Source organism: Ambystoma mexicanum, chromosome 9 (assembly GCF_040938575.1).
Source record: "Ambystoma mexicanum isolate Mex_15411 chromosome 9, UKY_AmexF1_1, whole genome shotgun sequence".
NCBI classification, from domain to species: Eukaryota; Metazoa; Chordata; class Amphibia; order Caudata; family Ambystomatidae; genus Ambystoma; species Ambystoma mexicanum.
Window position 1 is genome coordinate 635,639,996 of NC_090931.1, and position 22,524 is coordinate 635,662,519.

At 49.2% G+C, this 22,524-nt stretch overlaps 1 protein-coding gene across 1 annotated transcript in view; it reads right to left on the reverse strand.

The window, feature by feature from the left end:
* The window catches only part of FOXN1 (forkhead box N1), an 848,919-nt gene that overhangs the window by 125,793 nt on the left and 700,602 nt on the right, over positions 1-22,524 (reverse strand). The window lies entirely within an intron of this gene.

Genomic DNA, 22,524 nt, shown 5'->3' on the forward strand with positions numbered 1-22,524 from the left:
GAAATCTGTCCATCCCGGGCCAAAAACCCATCATTCAGATCCTAAAATGTTATGAATTACAGTAGCGAGCTCCGCAGGCTTACAAAATATGTAAAAAAGAATAGCATTTTCATGCATTTGGCCTTCAAGTTCCAACTTCTAAAAATAAAACGGGATGCGGCAAACACCACATATGGATTACTTGTGCGTTTGCAAAAGCTCACTGTTTCGCAGGTCAGACAATGGACCTCTGCTCTAAATATTGGCATAAATATTGGCTTCTACGTCATTTTCCCGCTTCCTGAAGATCGCACATAAAAAAGACTGATTTATTTCGGTCGATTTTGTGTGGCTCTTAGAAAGTGGGAAAAGGACATGACTGTTTTTTTACTTTGGGGGGTTTCACCCCCTACCCCTTCCGAATCCCACTTTGCTCCTCCCCACCCTCTCCTGCAGTATTACCTCAAAATCGGGGGGTTTCGCACCCCTAAACCCCTCTCTCTCAGCCCCCGCCCCCCTGTTGCCGGTCGCTACACCTTTAAGAGACATGCCGCCATGCAAAGGAGTGGAGTTAAATGACGAGGGGTTAGAGGGAGGTGTATAGGCGCGAGGCGCCAGTTCGTGTTACCAGTTAATAAAGAGAAGTTATGTTAAACTCACCTACGGCTGTGCGTCCTTCTTGCACCCACGCAAGCCCGGCTTGGGCTACATCTGGTGACGAGGCTGTCTCCCCACTGGCCGGAGTCCTACTTCACTGGTGATCCCACCAAGCGTCCTCCTCCTGAAGCGGGCAGTTATCCCACCGGGCCCATCCTCCTTCTCCGTGACGCTGCTTAGTGCCGGTGAGTCCCGCCACGCACCCCTCACCCCCTAGAAAAAGGTGCAAGCACAGACGCGCCCTGACTGTCAGGGCCCAGCATACTACCCACCCACCGCCCAGAGAAGTCCTGCTGGGGCCCACGCATCGCCCGGAAGTAGAGCGACGCAGGAGGTCGCTGGCAACAACATCAGCGATATCTCCCTGCTACACCCAAGCCGGCAGCGCTCCCGCTGGAGCTGGGGCACACTGCGAGGAGCAGACACATCGCATGGGAAACAGCCCGGTTTGGCGCAGCTCCACCCTCGGCTCCCTGCTTACAGCGCACGTGCCCTGGGAAGCACGCTCTCCTTCCCACATGCTTGCTGAGCCTCCCAGGCACTTCTGCTTTACACGTGGCCTCAGCCCACATGAACTCAAAATTACCTTGGAGGCCTCTTGAACCTTAGCCAAAAAATACTTCGGACCTTCATGAGACTCCAGATCTCGCTAGCATGCTGTGGACCCTTGTGATCCCCTAGAGTTCTTCCTCTTCAACCAGTGCTGACCCTTCAGGCACGCCAAGGACACTTCTTCCTACAACCTGTGAGTAAATATATACTTGACCATGCACCCCACGTCCACCCCAAGGGACACCTACCACCAGTATGAGTAACCCGCCCACTTCACCACCTGCTCGCGCCATCTTCGCCTCTCTAATTACAGCCCTCGACAGGCTGCTCATTATTGAACCCAATAGAGACCATGAGAGATACCTCTTCAACCAATGCATGAGGAAGCCACAGGAGACTGTGGATGAGTACATAACCCGCCTGAAGGTGAAGGGGGCTCACTGCCAATTTGACGCTTTCTCTCTGGATGAAGCCATACGCCTGCGCATCATTGAGGCCTGTGTATCTCCAACACAAGAAACAACTACTGAAGAAGCCCCTTACAAACCTAGAGGTGAGCGAGCTTGCCTGGATCTTCGAAAGGTTGGATGCCCAAGCTGCGTCGATGGCAGGCATGCCCACACCAAAACACAACACCACTGAACTCATAGCAGCAGTTCAACAACGAGCCCCGCAGAAGGGAGACAGGGGCACCTACCCATACAGACAATCAAGCCAACAAGCACCTACACTACAGAGACAGTGCTACCGCTGTGGCATGGTGTTCCCACACTCAGGGTCCTGTCCGGCCCTATCGCAAAGATGTGCAAACTGTGGGAGTGAGGGTCACTTCCATTCCGTTTGCAGGGAAGGAAGACCATTCCCACCATGAGGCCCCAAGCGCCCATCAGAATGCCGTATTGGCCACCGCAACCTCGGTACTTCCAACAGCGGTTTTTTTCAACCAAACCAATGAAGATATGTCCGGGCCGTCGACGAATACCGCTACCAAGACCAGCCACAGGACTACAAGTGGAAAGTACAACCATCACATCTGGTAGACCAGTACAATGAACCCCCAGAGGGATACCCGGAAGAAGAAAACTACTACACTCCCATGCTCATCACAGGCACCTCCTGCTATGACCCAACACCGCAGGACGAATATGTCAACCTTGTCCAAGACAGTGAGGAAGCCAAGGAAGCCCTGAGGATCCCAGTTAAGGTGGGGAACTGCCTGTTTCACTTCCTGGTAGACTCTGGTGCCACAGTGAACATCATGGGGGAGCAGGAATACTTGAGAATCCCTGATGCACGTACGCTGGATCGAACCCAATCCATAATATTCCGTTGGGGCGCAGTCACACCCCTACAGACCTTCGGCCACTTCAGATGCCTCCTCCTTCTCAAAGGTCGACAAACCAACACAACCATACATGTCATCAGGTGCCCCACAAAAGGGCGCTGCCTCCTCAGATATTACACAGCTTCATGCCTCGGACTCATTGACAACCATGTGGGGGCAGACGATGTGATAACATCAGCAGTGGTCCATGAAGGCCAAGAGGAGATCGTGAGAACCATCACCTCCGGGACCACTCAAGGCCTCATCACCAAACTCGACATCATAGAAAAGTTTCCCTGACTGTGCACAGGACTAGGCATGCTGAAGGCCCCCCCCCAATCAAGCTACATATTGACCCATTGGTGAGACTAGTTCTGCAAAACCCTAGGAGAGTTGGATTCCACCTCCAAGAAGCGGTTTCCAGAGAGCTGGACCAACTGCTCTCTGATGGCATCATTGAACCTGCAACAGGAGCCACCCCTTGGGTCCCACTCCTGGTCATTGTACCAAAGGAAGGAGGGAGACTGCGTCTGTGCGTCGACATGAGGATGGCTAACACCGCTATCCAAAGGGAAAGGCACCCAGGTCCATGCATTGAGGACATGATTGCGCATTTCAATAATGCCTGCATGTTCTCCAAGCTCGAGTTAATACAAGGGTATCATCAATTAGCACTACACCCTGATTCCAGGGGAATAACGACGTTCGCCACCCACGAAGGACTATTCCGGTACTGACGGCTGAACTTGGGCATCTCCTCAGCGGGCGAGATTTTTCAAGAGGCTGTGAGGCAAATCATCAGGCCAATAGCGGGTACACTGAACTACAGTGATGACATTCTCATCTTTGGTGCGACCAAAGAGGCCCACGATGCCGCACTCCTCGCAACCTGTGAGGCCGTCGAAGCTGCAGGCCTCACGCTCAACTTTGACAAATGTCAATTTAGCAAATCGAAGCTAAAGTTCATATTCTCTGGTGAGGGGATGACGCCCGATCCAGGCAAGGCTGACACCATCACCAAACTAAAGGAACCAAAACAAATAGCGGCTGTCCGATCCTTCCTGGGAATGGCCGGATACTGTGCCCGATGCATCCCTCATTACGCCTCGATCACTGACCCGCTCAGGAAGTTGCTGCAGAAGGAAGCTGTGTTCGAATGGTCCCCGACTTACCAACAAGCGTTTGAATCATTAAGCGTGCCCTGACGGAAGCACACCGCTTGGCGTACTTTGACCCCTCTTGGCACACAGAAATAATTGTGGATGCCAGTCCAGTAGGCATTGGTGCCATCTTGGCACAGATGAGCGGCCCTAACATCAACCCCAGGCACATCGTGGCATATGCTAGCAGAGCCTTATCCACACCGGAATCTGCATACTCGCAGGCCGAGAAGGAGAGCCTTGCCGCAGTCTGGACCTGTGAGAATTTCCACAACTTTATAATCGGGAAGAAGTTCACTCTGTTCACCGATCATCAGGCACTTCTATCACTACTCGAAAACCCACGCACCAAAATGCCCCCGAGGATTGAGCGATGGGGCATTAGGTTGCAGGAATATGGCTAGTACATAGTACAACGGCGCAGGGGCGACCTAAACCCAGCTGACTATTTGTCTCGCAATCCCACAGGCCCTCCAGTCACCCGCGGGGGCGACATTGTGAATATTGACTACGCAGTGGCAAACTCAATTCCGCCGGCCGTATCGCTGGAGGTGGTCGCGGCCGCATCAGTCGCAGACTCCACATAGTCCCTCGCCATCAGTTTAACAAATACCAACAAATGGAAGGACTACTGACAAGCGACTCTTGCCCACCCGGGGGTGTGCAAGGAAGAGATGGAGAGACTGGCAAGAGTACAGGCTGAACTGGCTGCAAAAGACTACAACATACTCTTGAGGGGCTGCCGGATCGTCATCCCCGCCGCCCTGAGAGCCGACGTGGTCCGAACAGCCCAAGAGGGACACCAAGGAGCCGAGAATACCAAAAGACAATTACGATGACACGTCAGGTTTCCGTTTCTAGACGCACTGGTCGACAAATGGATCAAGAATTGCCTCGCATGCCAGTGCAGAGCTCTGGCTGCGTCACCAGGGGCCCCTTCAAACAACACAGATACCGGAACGCCATGGGAAAGGGTGGTGCTTGACTTCTACGGACCAATGGAGTCTGGGGAATACTTCCTTCTCCTCATTGACGAGTACTACTGATTCCCCATTTTCAAGAGACTTGCTACCACCGCTTTCTCTCAGGTAGCAGCCACCCTGGACGAGGTACTCAGTGAATGGGGCATCGCGAGAGTGATCAAGTCCGACAATGGGCCGCCGTTCAATGGTCATGAGTTCGAGGCGCTGGCGAAGCACCTTGGGTTCAAGCCTCTCAAGATAACCCCCAGCTGGCCACAAGCCAACGGGATGGCGGAAAGATTTATGGTGTCAATAAAGAAAACTCTCCAGAGAGCACGCATAGAGGCCACCAATCCCCATCAGGCCCTATGCCGTTTAAACACTATGTCAAGAGAGAGGACTGTTAATCTCTCCCGTCGGAACCAGATCCGGTACCTCGATAGCCACGAGATGACTTGTGGGTCCCGCCTGGAGGAAGCATGAGCCAGGTGGAACCCCTCGGGGACCTGTCAGCAGGGGAAGAGGTGCACGCCCGTCATGACAGACCGCAGCGAATCACCAAGAAGCCATTGCGCTGGTTTGAAGAATGTTGACCTGGATGTCTGAACAGTCGTCCGGGGGAGGTGTTGCCGGTCGCTACACCTTTAAGAGACATGCCCGCCATGCAAAGGGGCAGAGTTAAATGACGAGGGGTTAGAGAGAGGTGTTTAGGCGGGAGGCGCCAGTTCGTGTTACCAGTTAATAAAGAGAAGTTATGTTAAACTCATCTCCGGCTGTGCGTCCTCCTTGCATCCACCAGAGACTCCCCCAAACCAAAACACAGACAGACACACAGCACACGCACACACGCACTTACCCATTCTCCTCCTACTCCACTTTGTCCTGGTGAGCCTGTAAGCCCCTGCGCACACTCGTGTGCAGCAGGGGGCGTGACAGTTGGATTTAGAAACACAGCTCTGCGCGGTCACGCAGCAGTCTTTCTAAATCGATTTCTTTTCCAGTTGAAAAAAAAGGTCATTTGACCTAGAAAGAAATATTGTCATCTCAATCTAAGAGTCTTAGGGCAAAGCAGAAGAAAGTGAATAATTGTTTCTTTTGTGGCACCACACATTGGGCAGGCATCACTATGAGGGTGTTATTTCCCCCATTAACCAAGTCTGCTCTGCAAAAGTAGCATTACAAGTTGGACGAAGAATTGAAACTATGGTCCACAGTCTGTGATAGCAGTGGCACACAGTATGCCGTTCTGACATTAAGAAGACAGTGAACACGATCTGGTATTGTTATAAAAAAAGAAACTTTGCAGTATATTCCTGCAGAATATTTACATAATCATTGAAACTCTCGCAAAAAACACAACATGTCAATCTCCTGAGGCGCTTCACAGCATGAGTTGTGCAGTTTTGTGAGTAAACTATGTGAATGAAAAAGTAATGTGCGGAAATATTTTAATAAAGTCCATAATCACTTGAAGTCAGTATGTGAGCTGAGTTTGGAAAGTTACTTTGGGTTCTTACTGTAGGCCTGCATTCTGTAATGTTTAGCACTTGCTTTTCCTATTTGCTTTTTGTGGAGTAGGTGAAAAATTGAGCAATATTGATTTTCTCTCTTCATAACCTAGAAGTCTCAATATTACAAAAGAAGCCAATTTTGATACTTTTTACCCGACTGTGTGGGTTATGTTGCTTTTAAACCAGTTGTTGGTTGCTACTATTACAAAGACTCAGCATCCCTATGTGGTGCAGTTGAAAAGAATGTGTGTTTTTTATTTAATCATCTGAAAATTAGTGCAAAAGCAATTTGCTCCGCGTCTACAAAATGCCACCAAAATACGAGCCTTTATTTTCACTAGGCCGGAACCGGACTTCACTTACATTCCATGGGATTCTCTAGCATTGGAACTTTTACAGATGCACATGCTGTTTAAATATTCCCCGTCGTCAGGCTGGGAAAAGTCGGAAACATCAAAGCAGTTTACCTTTATAGTGTATAAACTGCTTGCCATTTTGAGTGTTCTTTCTACTATAGTAATTTTGGGCCATATTGCCCCACAGCCAATCTACAGGCCTCCATTAGCTCCACCCCTGGATGCCATCTTCAGCTTTGTTACTGCACGTTAAGTGTTGGGAGTCCTCGAAAAATCTCACTTCAGTTCTTCAATGATTTAGCCTATATTTGTTCATTTTATTTTCTCTTTGAGATCTTGACCGTTTGGTGCCGGATTGTTTCCCTTGCTGGTGTGGAAATCCGGCCCATTCTTTTGCCTGCAGGGTTGCTGTAATGATGCCTACCATTGAGGCCTTTGAGAGTCTGTTGACTGAGACACCATGGCAGACACTCAAAAGAAAAGCCTGTTCAAGGCTTGTTCAACTTGTCACCTCAACGTGTACATTGAGGATCTTCGTGAGTAGTGTCTTTATTGTCTGTATCCATACCATGATCTTAATAACTGTTCCATCTGTCAGTCATTATCCTCCAAGTCTCATAAGGATTGCCACAGGAGGTTAGTTACATGGTTGGATGAAGGTGCCAGGGTCTCTGACTAGTCCTCTTTCTGCAGTTATACTTCTGCAAAGCACAGCAGGCCCATTGAGCGTACTCCAGTGTCAAAGAGGTTGAGGTCTGTTGTGCTTTTACCTGGCCCTGTTGGGGAACCCCTCTGAGTTACCTGTTCCGGCCCTTACCGCACAATGAACTCTTTGTCTCAGACAGGCAAAAATAAGACACATAACAGCCAATAACTGTGATTGTGAAAGGCTCGTTATAGGCTGTTTATTTTCCATACACAGGTATAGACATCTATTGGTATATATGTATACAGATATGAATATAAAACACCCAATAAACATACAGTTGGTTATACTCCTATGTCCCGTCCCCCTTCCTCCATTCTTATGGGACATCTCTCCGTCCTGTGGGACGGGACCGGAGCACTTTGTAAAAAGCACCCAAATTTTTCCAAAAATGTGTCCTTCCTCTCTTTCTTGCGCGGGGCCCGGCACGCGGCCGCAACCCCACCCACCTTGGCTCCGCCCTGCGCATCGCCCATCGGTCCTTTTCTCCGCGTTCGGGACTGGACGCACTTGCATCCTCAGAAGTTTTTCTTCCCTTTTTTCCTCTCTGGCTATCGCTAGCGATCGTTTACTAGTCTGTCTATGTCGTTCAAACTAGACTTTCCTGATTGTTGATCGTGTCACCGTCGTTTCGCGACGGTGGATCCCGATCCTCTTTGCTTAGAGTGTTTGGATCTGGATCACCGTTGGAACGCCTGTTTTTACTACTCCCTTTCGGTCCGGGCACTTCAACGTCAGTTGGAGCGGTGGGAGGAGATGTTCCGACGAACTCCTCCTGCACATTTTCAGGCATTTATCGATGAGAAGAAAAAACGCCAGGTAAGTTCTTTACTTTTGAACACCTCTGCCGTGGGATACCTTTCTGGGTTCCTCTCGGGCTGGGAGGGGCGTTGATTGCTCTGTCACCAGGGTTCGCCCTGAGGTGCTTGTTGGGCCTAATAATTCGACCAGAGTTTTCTCCGAGGATCTCCGTAAGGGGCCTGTGGACACCGGTGTACGCTCCGAGGCCCCTCCTGTGGGGGCTGTTTGTAGACCCGGTTCTACCGGGTTGTGGGGTACCGGAGCTCGCTCTCAGGCCTCTCTGTCGGCTTCCCTAAAAAGTAAGACCGGGGTGCGCCCCGAGGCCTTGGGTGGGCTTGTCGTTACCGAACGGATGTTCGAGGCCTGCGTAGATAAGGCTGTTACCGGACCTGGGTCCGAGGTCCCTCGTTCAGAGGCGGTTGGTCACAAAAGCATTCCAGGCCCCACAGTACCGGCTCTGCTGAGGTTCCTTATGTTAAGGCTAAACTTAAGACCCCTGATCCATTGACGGGGACCCCTGCCTCACTTCCTCACGTGCCGCAGTTCCCCTCAGATGAGGACAAAATGGCGCCCATTCCCGCCACGACCGCGGCAGCCATTTTAGCTGGTACCCCTACAACTACGCCATCGGCCTCAGGTGTAGGGTCTGGTCCCTTGGGTGAACATAGAGTCCCTTGTGCGCATCCTTATCGGCCAGTTTACGATTGGAACGCCCGGATGCCTCTTCTGCACAATGTTTCGTTGCCTGCGGGGTCGGCACCTTTGATTTATGTGGATACGTCGGTGCAGGGGCCAATGTGGCACCCTTCCCTGTTACGTCCCTGGATTTGTCCACCTCATGAGAGGCCTCCTCAGGTTCCAAAACAGTCCCCGGAGGACGCCTTTTTTGGTAAATTCCAAACGCTTATGCGTACCGACCCCATGAGGGAATATTTCAAAGGGCTTTTCAGGGACATATGTCCACCTGCACCTCCGGCTCCACCCGTTCCTCTGGTGGTCCTGCCGGTGCCTCCCTTGCCTATGGTCCCTTCCCCGACTCTTCCGCCTTTGCCTCCATTGTCCCCGGTGGACAAGGCAGCGCCTGACACGGCTCAGCAGGATCCTGACCTGTCAGATGACGCCCAAGGCGATCAGGACAACGAGGACCTTCCCCGCTCTATTAGAGCTTTTCATGACCGGGTACTGGACATGATGAGTTTCTTAGATGTCCCGGTGCCCGAGACACCCGCTCCGCAGGAGGGCGTGCTTTCTGGGGCGTTCACCCTGTCTCCCTTGGAGCATACCGGCCTGTTCTTGCAGAAGGACGTTCTGGCCGAGGTCCGCAGAGTCTGGGAAAAGCCATACTCTGGACTTTTCGTCAATAAGAAAATTGACGCGAGATACAGGCTGCATTCTTCGGAAGAGGTGGCGCTGTCATCTTGTCTGCCTCCCTCCTCCACAGTGGTGGCTGCGGCCACTTTGCAGTCCAGGCCTGCAGCATCCTCTTCCACGACGGCTACTCAGCTTCTGGGAAAGGAGGACAAGCTCCTAGACTCCCTCTGGAGGAAAATCTTCGCCAACTTGGCCTTGCAGCTCAGGCAGGCCAACGCTGAATTGATTTTAGCGGGAGATAACATGCGGATGTGGAAAGGTCTGTCGGAGTTTGAGGAGTTTATCCCGGTCGAGAAGCTGGAAGACTTCAAGGGTGGCCTACCCAATGCCAGGGTCTTGGCCCAGGATCTCCTGGAGGCTGCGGCTCATGACGTAGACACCTCGGCTCGGAGCCTTATGCTGAGGGTTGATACCTCACGGCAGGTGTGGCTGCATGCCACTAAATTTTCAAAGGAAGTGCAGGACAAGGTGTTGGACCTTCCGTTCGATGGTAAGGAGCTCTTTCATTCTACTACAGATGTAGAGCTCACCAAGACGAAGGATAGCACTCAGACAGGTAGGTCATTGTCCGTCCTGGTAAAGCCTCCTTTCAAAACCCAGAGACCGTTGTCACAAAGTCGACCTTCCTCTGGTTTTAGAGGCTTCCTCGACCGCAAATCTCGCAGAGTGGATACCCCTGTGGGGAATAACCGCCGTAGGCAACAGCGGACATGTTTTTCTGCCGCTCTTCAGCCTCCTCCACAGGTTCAGGTGGCACCGCCACCGATAAACCTACTAAATGAGGTTTTTCCACGCTCGCACAAGTCCCCGGTGGGAGGACGCATTGCGTCTCATTGGGAGGCGTGGCAGGCCATCACAGAAGACAGATTGGTCTTGTCAGTCGCTCAAGCGGACTTCCGCTTACCTCTAACCCTTACCCCACCCTGCAACCATCCTTTTCAGCTGTCGGGCTGGCCCTCCCTCAAAGCCGAGGTTCAGAAACTTCTGGACCTCAGAGCTGTGGAACCCGTTCCCCTTGGGGAGCAGGGGAGGGCTTCTACTCCCGACTGTTTACGGTACCCAAACCCAACCAGGTTGGCCTGCGCACCATCCTAGACCTTTCCCAGTTCAATCTTTTCCTACCCCAAGAGAAATTCAAGATGATCACGCCGGCCAGATATGGTCCTCCTTGCAGTTGGGCGATTGGCTCAGTGTGGTGGATCTTCAGGATGCGTACATGCATATTCTGATTTGGAATCCACACAGGAGATATCTCCGCTTCTCTTTGGGAGAGGAGCACTTCCAGTTTCGAGTGCTCCCTTTTGGCCTCAGCTCGGCGCTGCGTGTCTTCACGAAGATGATGTCGGTGATGGCGGCCTATCTGCGTCTCCAGGGTATGCATGTGCATCCGTATTTGCACGACTGGCTCTTACGCAGCCCTTGTCCGCTGGCAGCAGCGGGCAATCTCCAGTCTCTCCTTCAGCACCTGTTCCATCTTGGTCTGTCGGTGAACTGGCGGAAATCTTCCATGACAGTCTTGCAGGACCTGATTTTCCTGGGTTTTCGCTGGAACACGATCAACTGCAGAGTGTACCTGACCGGGGACAGAATGGCGGATCCGTTAACCACGTGTCAGATGTTTGCGCAGTCGGAGAGCATGTCGGCCTGGTGGTTCCAGAGGCTTCTGGGCCTCATGGCCTTGTGTGTGCTGGCTCTTCCTCTTGCTCGTCTCAAGATGAGACGGACCTAGATGGCTCTTCAGAGTTCCTGGCGTCAGGCTGTGGACCCGGATTGCAAGCGGATAATGATTCCTGATTCGATGAGAGTGGACCTGGACTGGAGGTCATCTCTCAGCAACCTGTCGGGGGGGCGCAGTGTTTCAGGACCCAAGCCCCACGGTGACAATCACAACGGACTCCTCCCTTTTGGGGTGGGGTGCAACGTTAGATCTTCTTCAGTTCTCGGACCTCTGGTTGCCTCAAGACAAGCTCCTGCACATAAATCATTTGGAGCTTCTGGCGATCTTTTCTGGCGCTCAAGGCGTTCAGACCGCTCGTTACCAACAAGGTGGTCCACATACGCACGGACAATGTGGTGTCGATGTATTACATCAACAAGCAAGGGGGAACGAAGTCTCCCCCCCTCATGCACCTGTCTATCCAGATATGGGAGTGGGCCGTGCTTCATTGTGTCTGGCTGCTTACAGTACACATCCCGGGCCAGCTGAATGTCACAGCGGATGCCCTCAGCCGGCGGACAGTGGTCAGCTACGAGTGGGAGTTGAAGGCGGAGGTCCTCTCATGGATTTTCTCGCGTTGGGGCACACCGGAGGGGGACCTCTTCACTACGGCGGTAAACAAGAAGCTTCCTCAGTATGCCTCCAGAGGGGGGCTTGGAGCCTCCTCTCTGAGGGATGCTCTCGAGATTCCATGGCACAGCATGAGAGCTTACCCCTTCCCGCCTCTGCCTCTAGTCCATCGGGCAATTTGGGAGCTGAAGAACTCTGTGAACTGTTCGCTTCTACTCAATGCCCTGTGGTGGCCGGCCAGGTTTTGGTTCTCAGAACTTCAACACCTGTCGGTGTATCCGCCGATCAGCTTACCAGTAACTCCCGATCTTCTTCATCAAGGGGAACAGCAGATGTGGCACCCCTCCCCACAATCGCTCAGCTTGGCGGCATGGTGCCTGAGTTCAAGTCTTTAGAGCATCTTAACTTTTCTTCGGATAACATGCATATTATCCAGGCAGCCAGGAAACCCTCGACCAGATCCCAATACAGGAGTAAATGGCTCAGGTTCTGTTATTGGTGTTTGGATAAGCAACTGGATCCAAGGGTGGCCACGATTGACACAGTACTGTCCTTCGTGTCCTCCCTAGCAGAGTCGGGTGTTCACGTTCTGTCATGCAGGACCTACCTTTCAGCGGTTTCCGCTTATCTTTCTACAGACCAATGTTCTTATTCTCTGGGTAACCCAGTGGTTAAGAGGCATTTTGCAGGCTTGACACGCCTCTACCCTCCGGTTCGTAGTCCGCATCCACCGTGGGACCTTAATGTAGTCCTGACGGTGCTGTGCCATAAACCCTTTGAACCGATGGCCACGGTGGACCTCAAGTACTTATCTTGGAAGGTGTCCTTTCTGGTCGCCGTTACGTCAGCGAGGAGAATGAGTGAGCTCCAGGCCTTGTCAGTGGAGCATCCTTTCTTGGTTTTTCACAAGGACAAGGTTGTCCTGCGGACAAACTCGGCCTTTCTACCGAAGGTGGTAACTGAATTCCATCTGAATGAGTCGATCTCTCTACCGGTCTTTTTTCCGAATCCTGCCTCGAAGGCTGAAAGGGTTCTGCACAGTCTTGATGTTAGAAGGGCTCTTAAGTTCTACCTGGACAGGACTTCTGAGCTTAGGAGTTCTTCTCAACTTTTTGTGACCTTCAGTAACCCTCAGGGTAAGCAGGCGTCAAAGGTGACTATTTCTCAGTGGATCGCCGCCTGCATCACGGAGTCTTTCACCGTCCAAGGGCTGAAACCTCCTAAGGGTATTCATGCACACCTGGTGCGGGGCAAGGCAGCCGCGGTTGCTCTTCAGAAATACATCCCCTGGGAGTCCATCGCTAGGGCGGCTACTTGGGCCTCCCCATCGGCCTTTTGTAAGCATTATTGTCTCGACATGAGCTCAAGAGCTGATGCTCAGTTTGGTCAGGCTGTGCTGAAGAACCTGTTTCAGTAAGGGGTTTTCCATCCACCCGTAGTTCCGATAAGGAGTGCTTGGCAATCTCCCATAAGTATGGAGGAAAGGGGACGGGACGTAAGAGTGTAACCAGGTTACTCACCGTAGTGACCACCTTACTCCTAATCCATAGTCCCCTTTCCTCCATACGACCCGCCCGCCGTCCCCTCTAATAAGGTTCCTCTGTTATTGCTAATAGGTCTCTGACCTGGCGATAGAAAAGGACTGATGGGCGATGCGCGGGGCGGAGCCAAGTTGGGTGGGGTTGCGGCCGCGTGCCGGGTACCGCGCAAGAAAGAGAAGAATGACACATTTTTGGAAAAATGTGGATGCTTTTTACAAAGTGCTCCGGTCCCGTCCGACAGGACGGAGAGATGTCCCATAAGTATGGAGGAAAGGGGACTATGGACTAGGAGTAAGGTGGTCACTACAGTGAGTAACCTGGTTATACTAGAACATAGAAAAGAAACATCATCACCGTCAAAGCTGCTGCCGAAGACACCTTCATCTTGGCCACTACGACACTGCTTAGTCCCAGAGCAGGTAGGCAAAGAGATCACACGCAATAACGGGATCTGAAGCGGAGCGTCCTCCCAACCAGCGAGACTACATCACCCGGGGATCCAAGTTTGGACTGACTTTTCAACTTACAAGCCTCTCCTCTTTATGGGGGGCTTTTCCCCACCTCTTTCAGTTATGGCTGCCCTCGGCCGAAGAGCAGTACACAAGTAAAAGTGGCAAAGGGTGGAAAAAACCAGCCAGAAGTGGGAAAACCTAGCTCTCTTCTCCCTGCTCCTTACATTCATTCCCAGGATCCCTTACCACTGCACCTGCATTGCGCTCCAACTTCCTTTTCAGTTCGTCCTTCAGCGGACAATACTATAACTATTCTCCACAGTAAGGCCATTTGGCAACAATATTTACCTGACCTTGCTTTGCTTTCGCTACCAAGCTGCATGTCTACTCTGCTGAGCCCGCAAAGCTTACGAAAAACGTAGGCTTTATTAGTGATGGAAGTTGAATGTCCAAGATGACCGCACGCCGAGGCCATGTTATTTTAGAGCATAAGCATTACACTCCACCCCTTGGACAATCAACTTACATAATTCAAAGGAAGAAGAGCTGGAGGCTGGAGGCACCCATAATCGTCGAACCATACTCCACAAATGGGAGATGCAAGTAGCGCAACAACAAAGACCTACTATTAATGTAAAGGCCCCAAAAATCCAGGCAAACACTTCCTCCCACCAACTTCCAGCCCTACTTTGTGTGACTCGGGCTGCCAATTCTTGCAATGATTTAATATGCTTTCAATCAATCTAGAATGGTCCCCCAGATCAAAACAATACATGCCGTCCATTGCTTCGCAACCCAAATTATGCTTCAAAAACAGGTAATCTATTGCTGCTCTGTGTCACAATCAACCACCCAGGAATGCACAAGCACAGCCAACCTAGCACTGTTGTGGGGTCAATATCATTACTCGAGGAGTGTCCCTAACCGCACACATAGAATACAGGGAAAGGCAACCTGGACCCTCTCCTGGCGCCTCTGGCACCAGGCTCATGAGGAATGAGGAACATCAGATTTAAGGATCCAGTGACTTCCTGGTATCCCAATATGGCGGGGCACTGAGCTACAACCCTTCTCTGTTGCATACAGGCTAGTGTTTGGGAGTGGCTGGCCTAATCGGGCGTGGCTGGCTATATAAAGCACGCCCTTGCTTGGAACTGTGCTTCGCATTACTCTGCTAGCTGGCAGCGTGACGTTCACTGGCGACCTGCAAAGCAAAGGAAGAAGCATTAGAATCAAGGCATTCCTGATAACTTCTGCATCATTCCATCAACTCGCAGCTTGCAGCAAGACACTTCTGGTAATTTCTGCAGCATTCCGTCAACCAGCACCTGGGAAAAGAAAGGAAAGGAAGGTTAGGGCTGGAAGAGCTAACACCTCGGCCAGAGCGCAGCAGCAAGGTTAAGCGTGCATACTTACCACCAACATTAACCAAACAGGAAAAGGCAGTATATAATTAAACAAGGACATCCAACAAAACAACGAACCAAGGGAAAGAACAGTAAGCAAGCCAGGGAGAGGTTCCAGCAGGGAACCAAGCAAGCAAGAACAAGAGAAGCGTCACTGCAGCGGCCCTGGGCTTGGAGTCTGCAGATACGAATGAACCAGTGAAGTAACTTGGCTCACACAGGAATCGCCCCCCTGCTGAAGAGAAAGCAGGATGGAGAGCTTGCCTACCACATTCATAAGGAACCAACCTCCAGAATGGCCAGCAGGTAGCATCAGCTAATTCACCCCTGCGCAGACCAGCAGACGACACCCACATCGCCCTGCAGTGCTGACGCCCCCACCGAGACAAGGTGAGCGTAACACTCTGCTTTGCAAAATAGCTTTCTGAAAGTATCTAATAACAGTTCAGTTAAAGTCTGTGAAGTCTCATTAAGACCCTTAACTACAAAACATGCCAGCTTAATCATAGTTGTATAACCCCAGCAGCTAATCGCCAGATTCCATTTATAGAAATTGCTAATGCTAACACCTCAGCCTCAGAAAGTATAAGCACCTCCGAATTACAGTCAGGCGAAAGAGCAGTATAGGAAGTTGCACGTATGGATCGCCTAACCGCAGCTTGTGAAGGGAACATCATTAAACCGAGACGGGTCAAAGCACAAGGGCCACTGGAAATGTTAGCAGGAATATATGAGTACGTAAAGTTACCACAGGAAAATAACCAACCCAAAGGAAGTTTTACATAATTCAGGTGACTAGCAGTTAATACAGTAAAATTACACAACATATTGTTGGATACACCCATACAAACACTTATTGGTCTCGCACATAAACATTTTTCAAATATTGTCATTTTATCATCCTTGTCCAAAGTTTGTTGCTGGCATTTGCCAATACCAACCGGAACACAAGTCATTTGATAACTAACATCCACAGGAGCAATGTCATGAGTAAGGATACAAGTCATGTTTTTCCATCAGTGGTATGTTTCAACACACAATTTACAGTACTCATACACAGAAAAAAGATTCCTGATATCGCAATGCCCCACCGAAGAATCATTATCTAACACCCCGAATAACACTTGTAAGACCGGGGCGGGTGTCCGAATGGCTATCAGACAGGTCGTAATCAAGTTTGCAGAATTATGCACATCTGGCAAACAAAAAATGTGAGATGTTCAAACCATGCCAGGCAAAATACACCCAAACGTTTTCCGGTTGTTTAACAAAGGATGAATAGTTATGATGTGAAAAGGACGTCCAAATTCTGGAAGGGAGCGAGAGTAGAGTATTTTGTCGCTGCCCTTGTCATTTCCTCAAAATGCTCCGATAAGCTGCCACAGATTCATTGTCTGGCGCGAGACTTGTAGCAGGTATATCAGTTCTCCTCCACACTCCCGAATTCAGTGGGTGAATAGAGACATCTGCCACATCCTCCGACATGTTCCCGGACCCTCCTGAAAACACTCCAACGTGCCGACCACAGGCACTCAGCATACTCAGGATATAGAACCACATAATTAAAAAAACAGAGTATCGACGGGGCATATTATTCACGCAGCTAACATTTGTCAGCAGGACATGAGACCACTTTCTTTTCCCTGGTTCTGATACCAGCACCACCTGATCATCACCAGCAGCAATTACATCCGCCAGAGAAGGTGGGCCATTAGGCTTTTCAATCCATACTTTAGCACCCAGGATTATTGCATCTGATGAGCCAAAACCCTTGTCGCCATGGATAGTTACTATTGTGGGAGGCTCTCCTTTCCGTACCGTAGGTCATTTGACTGGTAACAATATTAATTGGGCCACTCGATCCCCTTTAAGTATAGGCAGCATGTCTTCACCACTGTTAATTAGGATAACTTTAATCACGCACTGGTAGTCGGCATCCACAATCCCACCTAATACTTGAATGCCTTTTAAGGCCAAACCTGATCTAGGGGCATTTAATCCCATATGATCAGGCGTAATTTGTACCCCAATGCCCGCATCAATCACAGCAATGCCTCTTGGTTCAAGACGAATCTCTTCCCTTGCATGCAAATCCACCCCAGCAGACTCAGGAGTGGCACAGTAAGGAGCTAAAGCACCAGGAGATATTTTCCAGTATAGCAACGTTTCCATTGCTCTATTTGGTCTTATTTGGAGGGCTGGCATCAACATGCGCATCAGCAGAGTTTCACCGTTCACAATGGGATGGTTATTGAAAATGTTGTACCGCTTCTTGAACACATTCTTGCCATCCCTTCAAAGGGCCATCGCCTGTTTTGTGTAACTGTGTTTTCAACAATCCATTCATTCTCTCAATCAACCCTGAAGCCTCAGGCTGGTAGGGGACGTGAAAAATCCATTTGATTCCTTTTTCCTGACAATAATCTAGCACCACCTTCCCTTTAAAGTGGGATCCATTGTCGCTCTGAATTTGTAATGGAATACCATAGTACATGGCTACTTGATCCAGTAATTTAATTGTGTTCAATTGAGTAGCTCTTTTACATGGCAATACCATTAAGTAACCCGAATACAACCCGGAATCTACAATAGTACACGCATATTGACATCCCCTACTAATGGGCATGGGTCCAACATAATCAGTTTGCCAAATGTGTCCAGGTAATTTCCGTCTCTTCAATATACCATGAATGATATGTGGAATAGCTCTCTGTTTCTGGTGTTGACACATAGCACATTGTAGGGTAACTGTCTTCACAAGTTCTAAAGGAATACTGATACCCCTGTCTTGCGCCCACCTGATAGTAGCCTTCTCTCATGGATGTCCACTTTTCTGGTGGGCCCATTTGCAATCCCTTCAAAATCCTCCTACTCAGCCCTCGCGTCCATGCTTGCAATTTTTGCATGTTTGTCTGCAACAGAATTGAACCATTGTTCCAATGAATCTATTGGACAATGTGCATCCACGTAATATACAGTTACTGTTGTATGCATTAGCATTTTGGCAATGTCTTGCCACAATTCTTTTCCCCACACTTCTTTGGCGTGAATTTTCCACCCATTCTTTTGCCAAGTAGGCAACCACACCACCAACCCATTTGCCATGGACCATGGATCTGTGTAAAGGTAACATCAACCAGGCGTCTCCTGCTTTAAAGCCTAATATACAGCATAGAGCTCTGCAAACTGGCTACTCTTCCCTTTTTCAGAAGTTGTCAATACCTTTTTCAATTTGGCATTGTACGCGGCTGCTTTTCAATGTCGTTCTACACCCACATATTTAGCCGAACCATCAGTAAATCATGCATGTTCGACTTCATCAATGGTTAATTCACCGTATGGAATCCCCCATTTAACCAGAGATTCTTCAATAGTGAACTCTCCCTCTGGCTCAAAATCTACTAGTGGCAGGAGCCACCTGCTCATGTAATTTTGCCACACCACTTTTCCCGGTTTTAGCACGATTTTGTATGTACCATTTCCATTTAATGATACTGGCCTATCGGGCATGACCTATTCGATGTGTTTTGGGGGAACTTAATACCCATTGCATAATTGGTATTTCAGGTCGAATCAGTACATCATGACCCACCGTCATCTATTCGGTATCTATTAGTGCCCAATTGTATGCTAATAGTTGTTTCTAAAATGGAGTGTATCGGTCACCAGCATTAGGTGACTTTCGACTCCAAAATCCCAAAGGCACACGTCTTTTGTTTCTGCCACAAGCTCCAATTGGCAAATGCATCTTGTACAGATAAATTCATCTCCACTTGTCCGTCCCTTAATGGCCATAAATCCAGTACTTTCTGGATGGTATCTTTGGCCAGTTGGAATGCTTTTTCTTGCTCCTCACCCCATTCAAAATTTATTTTTTTTCGTGTCACTTTGTAAAGGGGCGCCAAACTCTGTCCTAAATGCAGTGGTGGCTGGTGACTTTGAAAGGTGGTGAGGTGTAAATGTAGCAGGGCGAATTTGGAAGCGAGCGAGTGCAGCGAGCGAGCTCGCCTGACCCACATTAAGAGGGGTTTTCCCCCCATGAAAATTTTGAAAAAATGTCCTCCAAAATGTGCAATTTATTGTCCAAACCGACGCAAACATGATGCTACATTATTCTTATGTGTGCAAGTGTGATGGTGTATTTTACAGCAGCTTGTATTGCGAATAGCTGGTACATCACATCAAAGGCAATATTTTCCCAGCCAAAGACGCCAACCAGGGGAGACAGAGAGGGTGTTGCACAGAGACCCTTTGCATTTTCCATGCCGGCCGAATAAAGACTGTAGGGGGTGGCTTGAAGATGGTCATAATGAATACATACAGTGCACGTTTAAACAATACAATCCTTCAAATGTGTACTGCATGTATTCATTATAAGTGGCGGGGACATGAACTAGAGAGATCATGCTCTGGTGGTTGCAGTCGTGAAACACTACAGATATTTAGTGAACTTCGAAAACTGTGTGGCATGCCTAACATTACAGAGGCTGGGGAGGAATAGCAGACCCAAACATGCTGCGATCTGCGGGTGACTTGCAGGTCGCAGGTTCGAATCCCAGTAAGACGAACTCAGCCTTCCTTCCGAGGTCATTGAGTACCAACTTCATTTGGATGATATTGTATGTAAATATGTTCTATGTAAAGCGCTTTGGCAAAAGCACTATATAAATCATTATCACATCATTATCATTTAAAATGCAATCATGCAATGAAGCCCTTTTAATGTAAATGATGATAATGTTAAGCATGCATGCTATCATGTGCAGTTTCTTTTACTCTGGTTTGTTTCCTTCCTTTCTGTTTATTAAATACTTCTAAGCAGTAAGAACCTCTTTGCCTGTGGGTTACATGTGTTATGTAGCACTCCCGTCTGTCATGACAGAGTTTGGTTTGTGTGCATTGAAATGCGAATCGGAATGTCCTCGTTCTCCTGAAATGCAGACCGAGATAGTCACAAAGCTTTCCAAAATCCAACAGGCATTGAACCCTTGATAGTGTTTTATGTCCTGGGGAAGTATGTTTTAAGCCGCCTACTTATTCACAAGCTACAAAGTGAATGAGCGCCTTTTGAGGAATACATTAGCATTCCTAACAATGCAGGGATGTAAAATTCAATATAAGTGGAAGGGGCTGATTCTAGTTTTGATAGGGCACTGAAGAGAACCTCGAAACAAATGCTGATTAGCTAATAAGCTGCACAAGCCTTTTATTTTACTGGTTTAGCCAAAGGCGGCTGGTGTTGCAAAAAGCAGAGGAGAGGACGGGACAGCTAAACTGAGCACAGCCTTCAGCTAATACACTCCCTTTTAATGTAGCACTGTCTGCACATTATTAAACCAAAAGTGTGCCTTTTTGTCTCTCAACACATCGTGTCCCCTATATTCCACCCGTAATATCATTCCAATCCTTTATCTTTCCTTTGCCCCATGATCAAATAAATATGTGGTCAAACCAGAACTTCACAAACATCTTTACATTGCAGCCTTCTTCCAAAGTAAGGATTGCACTGTGCTATAATGCTCTGGATGTTGATGGCCACAATGACACAAAGCAATGCTGAGGATAGATGGGATTATTTTATTCAAGGACACCATCCCAGATTCTCGTGTGCAGGTATAAACTTTCTGGAAAAAATATTGAAAGACAAGGACAATGAAGCAGCAAGAGAACTTACGGAAAAAGACTTGTGTTAAGAACATTGAAACAAGGTGGTCGAAAAGATTTTTTTTTTTTAAGAAGAAGATGGTCATGAAACGGAGCTAAAGGGGAAAAGTGTGATAAAAGTTTTTTAATGTAAACAAAATTTTACACAATAAAAAAATTAAAAAAGAATGCTCTGGATGCTAGATTTATTTGGAAGTTGCCCATATTCGTATGAGTGGTTGTAATGTATGCACCACAGGTGCCTCAGGCTCAGAATATTTCTGTTCTAAGTCCGTCATGTTGAAATGGACCTCACACATCTTCAGTCGGGCCAGTTTAATTGAATGCATGAACATCGCTTTTTCATCTGACAATCCATTTCTGCAGACAGTGAAATTCATATGTATATTTTATTATAAAAAAGGTTAATGCATGTTTTGTTTTTTTGCAATGTGGGTTCTGTATGGATGGATGTCCCGCAGACTGTCTAAAAAGGTGTGGTCTTCACTCCTCAACTCAGATCTTCCCAAAGGGCCACCTGTGGTGCAAACCGCGTATTAAAGAGCAGAGGAAATAGCCATTGAGTGAGGGTGTAAGTTGTGCACCACAGGGAGCACTCGGTAGTCGGTAAAATTTTCTGAGGTGGAGCACGGCGTGTCACTAGTCTACACTACCCAGTGGCATGGAACGGTGGCATTGTGCACCTTCAGAGAGCACCACACGTGCCTCTTCTGTTGCTTGGATTCGGACACAGAGGCGGCGGTCATGATGATCGGTGCTGACAAACATGCGTCATACACGCAGTACTTCACAAACAGGACGCCCAGCAGAACTAACTGTTCCTTATGTGAAAAGTTCCTGCCTCTGATATTCGAATCCAAGTCTTTAAGCTGGGAGGCCACAACACTGTAGAATATTTTACTGCTTTATACTTAGCCAGCAGAGTACAATCTATTTTCTTGGCAAATCCAAACAAGTGGAATTCAATGTCCATGTTGTACTCACGATATTCTCCCTTAGTGTCATTTGACCCTATATTGCTTACTTCAGAGTCCCCCTCCACTTTGGACTCGAGCCTGCTGTGGCCACAGTCAATTCTTGGCTAAACGGTGTAAAGTGCTGTTTTATGTCTTCTTTTTGTAAGGGCAATCGCTGTTACTAAAACACGGCCACAAGCCATAAAAGCCCTGTCCTGGTAATGGAGGCCGTAATGGACACATAGGGCCTCATTGCGACCCTGGCGGAACGGGTTAAACGGTGCCGTAAAAGGCTGCGGCGCCTTTCAACTTTTTCCGCCACATTACGAGGTCACCTCGCGGGACACGTTAAGCACGCCTGGGAAAACCAGGCGTGCATACCGGGTCCCGCGAGGGGAAGAGGGAGCAAACAACGGGCCATCTCGTAATGGCCCGTTGTTTACTCCCTCTCCCATTACCATTCAGCCCTATGGGGATGAACCGTGTCCGTGTCCTCGAGTGAGGAATTACTGGGCCATCCGAACTCGGAATGGTCCGGTAAGTCCTCATTCCGAGGACACGGATGCGGTTTTGCCGGTAGCCATGCCGCCAATAGCGCCATGGCTACCGGCATACCTCGTAATGAGGCCCATAGACAGTTCTCCAAGTTAAAACTGTAACATTCTCTTCTTCCACACTACTTACCATTCGGGTGGGCCCATCCATCCAAGCAAGCCCGCGCAACGTGGCTGGCTTAAGCTCTGCTGCTGTTCAACGTTTGCTCTCTCTGTGCAGCCGACTACGCCCTGTGCAACTGAAGACAAGTGAGAAGGTGGCGCCCTAGCGCATGCGCCCATTAC